The sequence below is a fragment of the Nycticebus coucang genome, chromosome 1 (genome assembly GCF_027406575.1).
Source record: "Nycticebus coucang isolate mNycCou1 chromosome 1, mNycCou1.pri, whole genome shotgun sequence".
NCBI classification, from domain to species: Eukaryota; Metazoa; Chordata; class Mammalia; order Primates; family Lorisidae; genus Nycticebus; species Nycticebus coucang.
In genome coordinates, this window is record NC_069780.1 from 18,667,537 (window position 1) to 18,673,583 (window position 6,047).

At 39.7% G+C, this 6,047-nt stretch overlaps 1 non-coding gene across 1 annotated transcript; it reads left to right on the plus strand.

Annotated features, from left to right (window-relative positions):
• The first annotated feature begins 5,696 nt into the window (after positions 1–5,696).
• On the plus strand, positions 5,697–5,767 carry TRNAG-GCC (transfer RNA glycine (anticodon GCC)). Its single transcript has one exon. It is a non-coding gene; the product is annotated as a tRNA-Gly (tRNA).
• The last annotated feature ends 280 nt before the right edge of the window (positions 5,768–6,047 follow it).

The following is a 6,047-nucleotide window of genomic DNA, read 5'->3' on the forward strand; positions in this document are numbered from 1 at the left end:
CAATACCAGCTGCTTCCCTTGCTATGATGCTGTCTATTATTCTACAGTATGCTAAGTTTTCTGCTTGCAATGAAGTAGGAAGCAGATGTGGTAGCAATAAATACAGCTCATTATCTGGATAAAAATTTGACTTGGCAGCAGTTCTCCTTGGAGTTGCCAAGCCAAATGTAACAAAGTGTATGTGATTTGATTAAATGAAATATGGAGTTCCCTTATGCTGACCACGTACCCCCATTTGGGAGTAGCTGGGGCTCCAGGCAAGCATGTGAGGAAGCAGAGACATCCCCATGATCATAGAAGAGAGCCTTTAGAGTTTCTTCCCCTGCCCTCCAGCCACCTGCTTTTCAGGTCCATTTTCAAGTTGTTCAGGCATCTCAGGTTAGTCCCAAACCAAACTCTTGATTTTTCCCCTTAAAACCTATGACTCATGGTGGAGGACCTGTGGCCTTTTGATTTTAAGACTATTATGTTTTAAGCACTAAAATAGGTAAGAAAACTTCATCTTTTTCTGCTGCACCCCTTTTAATAAAAGGATTTACTCTATAAAATTTGGATTCCATCAAGTAGCCATAATCAAGGATCCAGAAGGCCACATGGAGCCCCAAGGGATCCCCCATCCCTGCAGACTTTTCTGTCTCAGTGAACATCTTCCTGAATATTTAAATCACAGCCTTGGAAGTCCTTCTTGACCTTATTTTCATAAATACAATCCAGAAGAAAGTTCATCATCTATCCTCTAAATCATCCATTCCTTCCTCAACCACAACCCTTATCCAAGCCAGGGGAACATCTCTCACCTGGATACTGACATCACCCCTGCAGTCTCTCTGTCCTTCCCGGTCATTTGTCTTTATCTTTGACCCATGCACCACACCACATTGGGAGTATTCTTTTAAAAATTTAAATCCTACCTTGTTCTTCTCTTGCTAACAGCCTTTTATATGGTTTATATTACATTTAGAATAAAATCCAGATATCATATCATGCTTATTAAGGCCTCATATTACTGCTTCCCACCATCCTTCCGGCTTCCTCTCCTCCCACCCTCCAGTGGTCTTCTCTGTTCAGCCATGTGTGTGGTCCCTCTTTCAGTTCCTTTAGCCAGTCCTTACCCCATAGCTCCTGGCCAGAAGACCCACTCTCTCCTTTCACATGGGTGCCTCTTCTCATCCTTCACATCTCAAGTTAAATATAATCTATCATGACTTAATTTATAGTAACACTCATCTCCTGTCATTCTTTCTCATAGCACTATGTCTTCCCTTCTTAGTATTTATCAATAATTACATATGTTTTTGTGGTTTACTTCTTTAATATCTACATCTCATCCTAGACAGTAAGATCCTTGAGGGATGATAGAGAGCCCCTAGCACAGGGCCCATGTAGGCGCTTTGAAATTTTATTTTGATGTATCTCAAGAATGGAAGAAAAAGTATCCAATGTACTCAGCCCTACTATGAAACTAATTTATGGCTTTCACATGAAAGCTTTAACCCAGTTACAACCTAAGAATAGGGGGAAGGGGGAAAGGGAGGGGAAGGAGGGGGGAGGTGGGCAGAGGGAGAGGGATTGGTGGGATTACACCTGCGGTGCATCTTACAAGGGTACATGTGAAACTTAGTAAATGTGGAATGTAAATGTCTTAGCACAATAACTAAGAAAATGCCAGGAAGGCTATGTTAACCAGTGTGATGAAAATATGTCAAACGGTCTATGAAACCAGGGTATGGTGCCCCATGATCTCATTAATGTACACAGCTATGATTTAATAAAAAAAAAAAGAAAGAAAAAAAAGAAAATTTATTTTGATGACGAAGGGAGTGGACAGAAATGAGAGAATTCAGAATCAGCGTGGAGCTAGAGGAACACACAGCCATGACTCATGCACAGGAAGGGCTCCTTGACCTGATACTTGGGTTTTTTTATTTAATATATATATATTTTTTTTGCCAGTTCAAGGATGTTGTAAGTATTGTTTTCATTTTTAAATCTTTCAGGAGCAAACTTGCTTTGTAGACCTAGGTTAGTGGGGAGGATTGCCTTCAATGCTACGGTTTACAGTAACATCCCCCACAGCTGTCAGTCAGAGATCAGTGTCTTTGTCCTCTTCAGAACTGCACACTCTGTTTGTGAACCAAAGTTCTTAATGTCTCAGCAATTACTGAGCCAGTCTTGTTTGGGGGTCCTCGTGGTGATGCTAGAGTCACATCCAACTAATTTGGGGCCTATACCTTTTTCCTATTAGGCAGTCAGAAGAAACTTTTACTTAGTTTTAGCAGCGATATCATAAATTTAAAAAAAAAATGTAAAAGCTTATTGAGTGGCACATAATGCTGAATTTAGCATTTACTTAATACGGAACTTTTCAGTTCTATAAGATACTGTAAATGCTCAGACTCCTGGTGGGACACGGTGGTTCACACCTATAATCCCAACACTCTGGGAGGCCGAAGAGCGTGGATTGCCTGAGCTCAGGAATTCAAGACCAGCTTGAGCAAGAGTGAGACCCCCATCTCGATTAAAAAGAGAAAAAACTAGCTGGGCCTTGTGGTGGGTGGCTGAAGTCTAGGATGCTTGAGAGGCTAAGGCAAGAGTATGGCTTGAGCCCAAAAGTTTGAGGTTGCTGTGAGCTATGACACCAGAGCTGTGATGCCACAGACACAGAGTAAGATCCTGTCTCAAAAAAAGAAAAAAGGGTGGCACTTGTGTTTCAGTGAGTAGGGAGCTGGCCCCATATACCAAGGGTGGCGAGTTCCAACCCAGCCCTGGCCAAATTGCACCAACAAAGTAGCCGGGCGTTGTGGCGGGCGCCTGTAGTACCAGTGACTTGGGAGGCTGAGGCAAGAGAATCACCTAAGCCCAGGAGTTGGAAGTTGCTGTGAGTTGTGATGCTACAGCACTCTACTGAGGGCGACAAAGTGAGGCTCTGTCTCTAAAAAAAGAAAAAAAAAAATGGCTGAGGCAAGAGAATTGCTTAAGCCCAGGATTTGGAGGTTGCTGTGAGCTGTGTGAGGCCACGACACTTTTCCCGAGGGCGATAAAGTGAGACTCTGTCTCTACAAAAACAAAAAGAAGAGAAAAGAAAAAAGCTCAGACTCCTGTGCCCAGTTGACAGTAAGGGGACACTGACTGGTCTTGTACCCAAGGGCAGGAGTAGATTATAACACCATATATTACTCTATCACGAGTCCAGGACTAATGTTGCCTATTTACTAAGAACTCTACAAAAAAACTACCTGGGCTTCTTGATCCAGATGTTCTGTGCAACTTGGAAGATGATTTTCTTTTTTTTCTTCAACCTGTTTTTTTTTTTTTTTTTTTAAATTATACACAGTAGATTTACATATTTTCAGGGATTGTGGGAAGGAAAAGGAAGGGAAATAATATCTTTTCTGTGTTAGATAATTTCTTGGTATAATTTCTTCATATAATTTATGAAGATCAAATCAGGGTAATAGTAGGTCTTAGTTCTTCTAGGTAACTGTGTATTTATACCCATTAATCAACCTCTCTTCATCTCCCAGGAGATGATTTTCAAAGGGGCTGTGCTCCGGACACCATTCTTGCCCAAAAGATACAAATGTGACTGCCATTGTTGCAAAGCCAGTAGAATTCAAGGAAAGTTGGGCACAAGCTCAAGAAACTCAAATTGAAGAAAACACAATTATGGGACCATACCAATATTGAAAGAAGTCATTCTCTGACCCTAAGTTATTGAGGGTGAGTAATAGTAGAAAATGATCTTTAATAATATTTTTTGACTATGGTCCTAAGTAAGAAATACATAACATAAATTCCTTCTCTTTCCTTCTCCTCCTGCTACCGCTTTACTTTCCAAAATAGCTTGTCTCAACCTACTGGGTAAAGTCGTCGATCTACTGATGAGTACTGAGTTGAAGTTACCAAAAACAACAACAACAACAAAACCCCAAACCCAAACCAACCAAATGACAAACAAAACCTCAGAATAAAATAAACCAGCTTTATGGTTGAATGTACTGGAGGATAATGGTTCTATACTTAAAGTAAACTTTGAATAAGCACATTAGCAAAGACTTACAATTTTCTGCCAATTATTACAAGGGCCCTGATGCAGGGAAATCAATAACCCAGCATTGAATGGTGTGAGACAGGAGTAGTGGAGACCACACTGAGGATCAATAAAAATTAATCAACACGAGAAGGACAAATGCATTGCAGCAGAGCAAGCGGTTAAGAGTGTAAATGTGTTCCTCAGTGAAGAGTTAATATCATGAGCACATTTTATTCTTTTATTTATTTATTCAATCAATGTTTTTGAAAGCTTGACCACAGTAGAAACAAGAAATATTCTCTGCCTTTAAAGACAGCATATTATTTGTGGCTTTATATATAAAATAATATACAATAAATTAATTGGAAAGAAGAAAACTGCATACAATTCACATTGACCATTATGATTTTAGTTGTTTTCAATTAATTGTTTTTGTTAGTTTTGTTCTTTTGGAAGTTCGGAGTCTACTTTCTAGATAATATTCATACATATTTAGACTATGTGGACCCCGAATCACTACTGCAGTTGAGATGCTGGTTGTTAAGAGTAGAGAGATAGCTAAACCTTTAAAACAAAGCTGATTTCAAAACTTTATTTCTCTTTGGAAATGTTATATGTTATGTGTGCACATGTTAAATGAATAATTTTAAAATATGGCAGTTTTCTTGTATTTTTTATACCTGTGCTGGATTTTACAGTACTCTGAAATTGTTCAATGTGGAAATTCAGTAGATGTTGCCTTTTCTTGATTTTTAATTTTATCAGTGTCTTGCTTCCCTCCAAAGAATTATAAATCCTTTAAAGAAAGGATTTTATTTTCACTTTTCATATATTGTCCATATTTCTTAAATGAGTATGAAATGTAGAACAAGTATTGAATGAACTCATGTGCTCTTTAAATGAAAACTGATGGAAAATTGTTCTCCCTACTGACAGTAGAAAGTAGAGCCATGACTTCCATGAATATAAGTTTGTTTAACCTTACATTAACCTATAATGTAAAGTTTCTTTCAAAAACCTAGAGAAAGGACAAAAGGGAAGGAAAATAATATCTTTCCCCGTGTTAATTTCTTTGTTTCCTAAATAATCTGCACTTTGTTACTGGTCCCAGCACTCACTTCCCATGAGTGATGGCCATCTAGGGCTTGAAGTGACAAGGACCATATGAAGACTAACGTACTAGTTTCCTGCAGCTCCTGTAATAGATGACCACAAGTGGGTCACTTGAACAACACAAATTTGTCGTCCCATATAGTTCTAGGTGCTGGAATTCCAAAATCAAGGTATCAGCAGGATTGATTCCTTCTGAGGGTTGCGAGAAAGAATCTATTCCATTCCTCCCTCCTAGTTTCTGGTGGTCTGCTGACAATCCTTGCTGTCCTTTGGCTGTGGATGGCGATTTTCTCATCATCTTCCCTCTAGGCATGTCTGTCTCTGGGTCCACATTTCCCCCCTTTTATAAGGACCCAGTGTTAATTGGATTAGGTTTGACCCTAATGAGCTCATCTTAACTTGGGCATCTGCAAAGATGCAGGTAAGGTCACATTCATAGGTGCTGGCAGTTAGGACTTCAACATCTTTTGTGGGGGGACACAATTCGACCCATAACAATAATTTTGTAAGAGGGTTCTTTGATTTTATTAAGAACTTCACCTGTGCCAGAGCATTGATGGTTCAGTGGTAGAATTCTCGCCTGCCATGTGGGAGGCCCAGGTTCGATTCCCGGCCAATGCAGTCAGCATAAGCAGTTCCTTGGGCGGCCCCTGTGGCTCAAAGGAGTAGGGCACCGGCTCCATATGCTGGAGGTGATGGGTTTAAACTCAGCCCCGGCCAAAAAAATGAACATCACCTGTACCATGCTGAGAGAGTTAGAACCCCTGACCATGCTTAATTTACAAAGAAAAGTTTACCTACATCTTACCATGAATTCTAAAGGCTTCTGAAATTCAAGCTGTTATTTTTTCAAAAGATTTTATCTGCTTCATTTTTCAACAATTTAGAGTCCTATCAAATC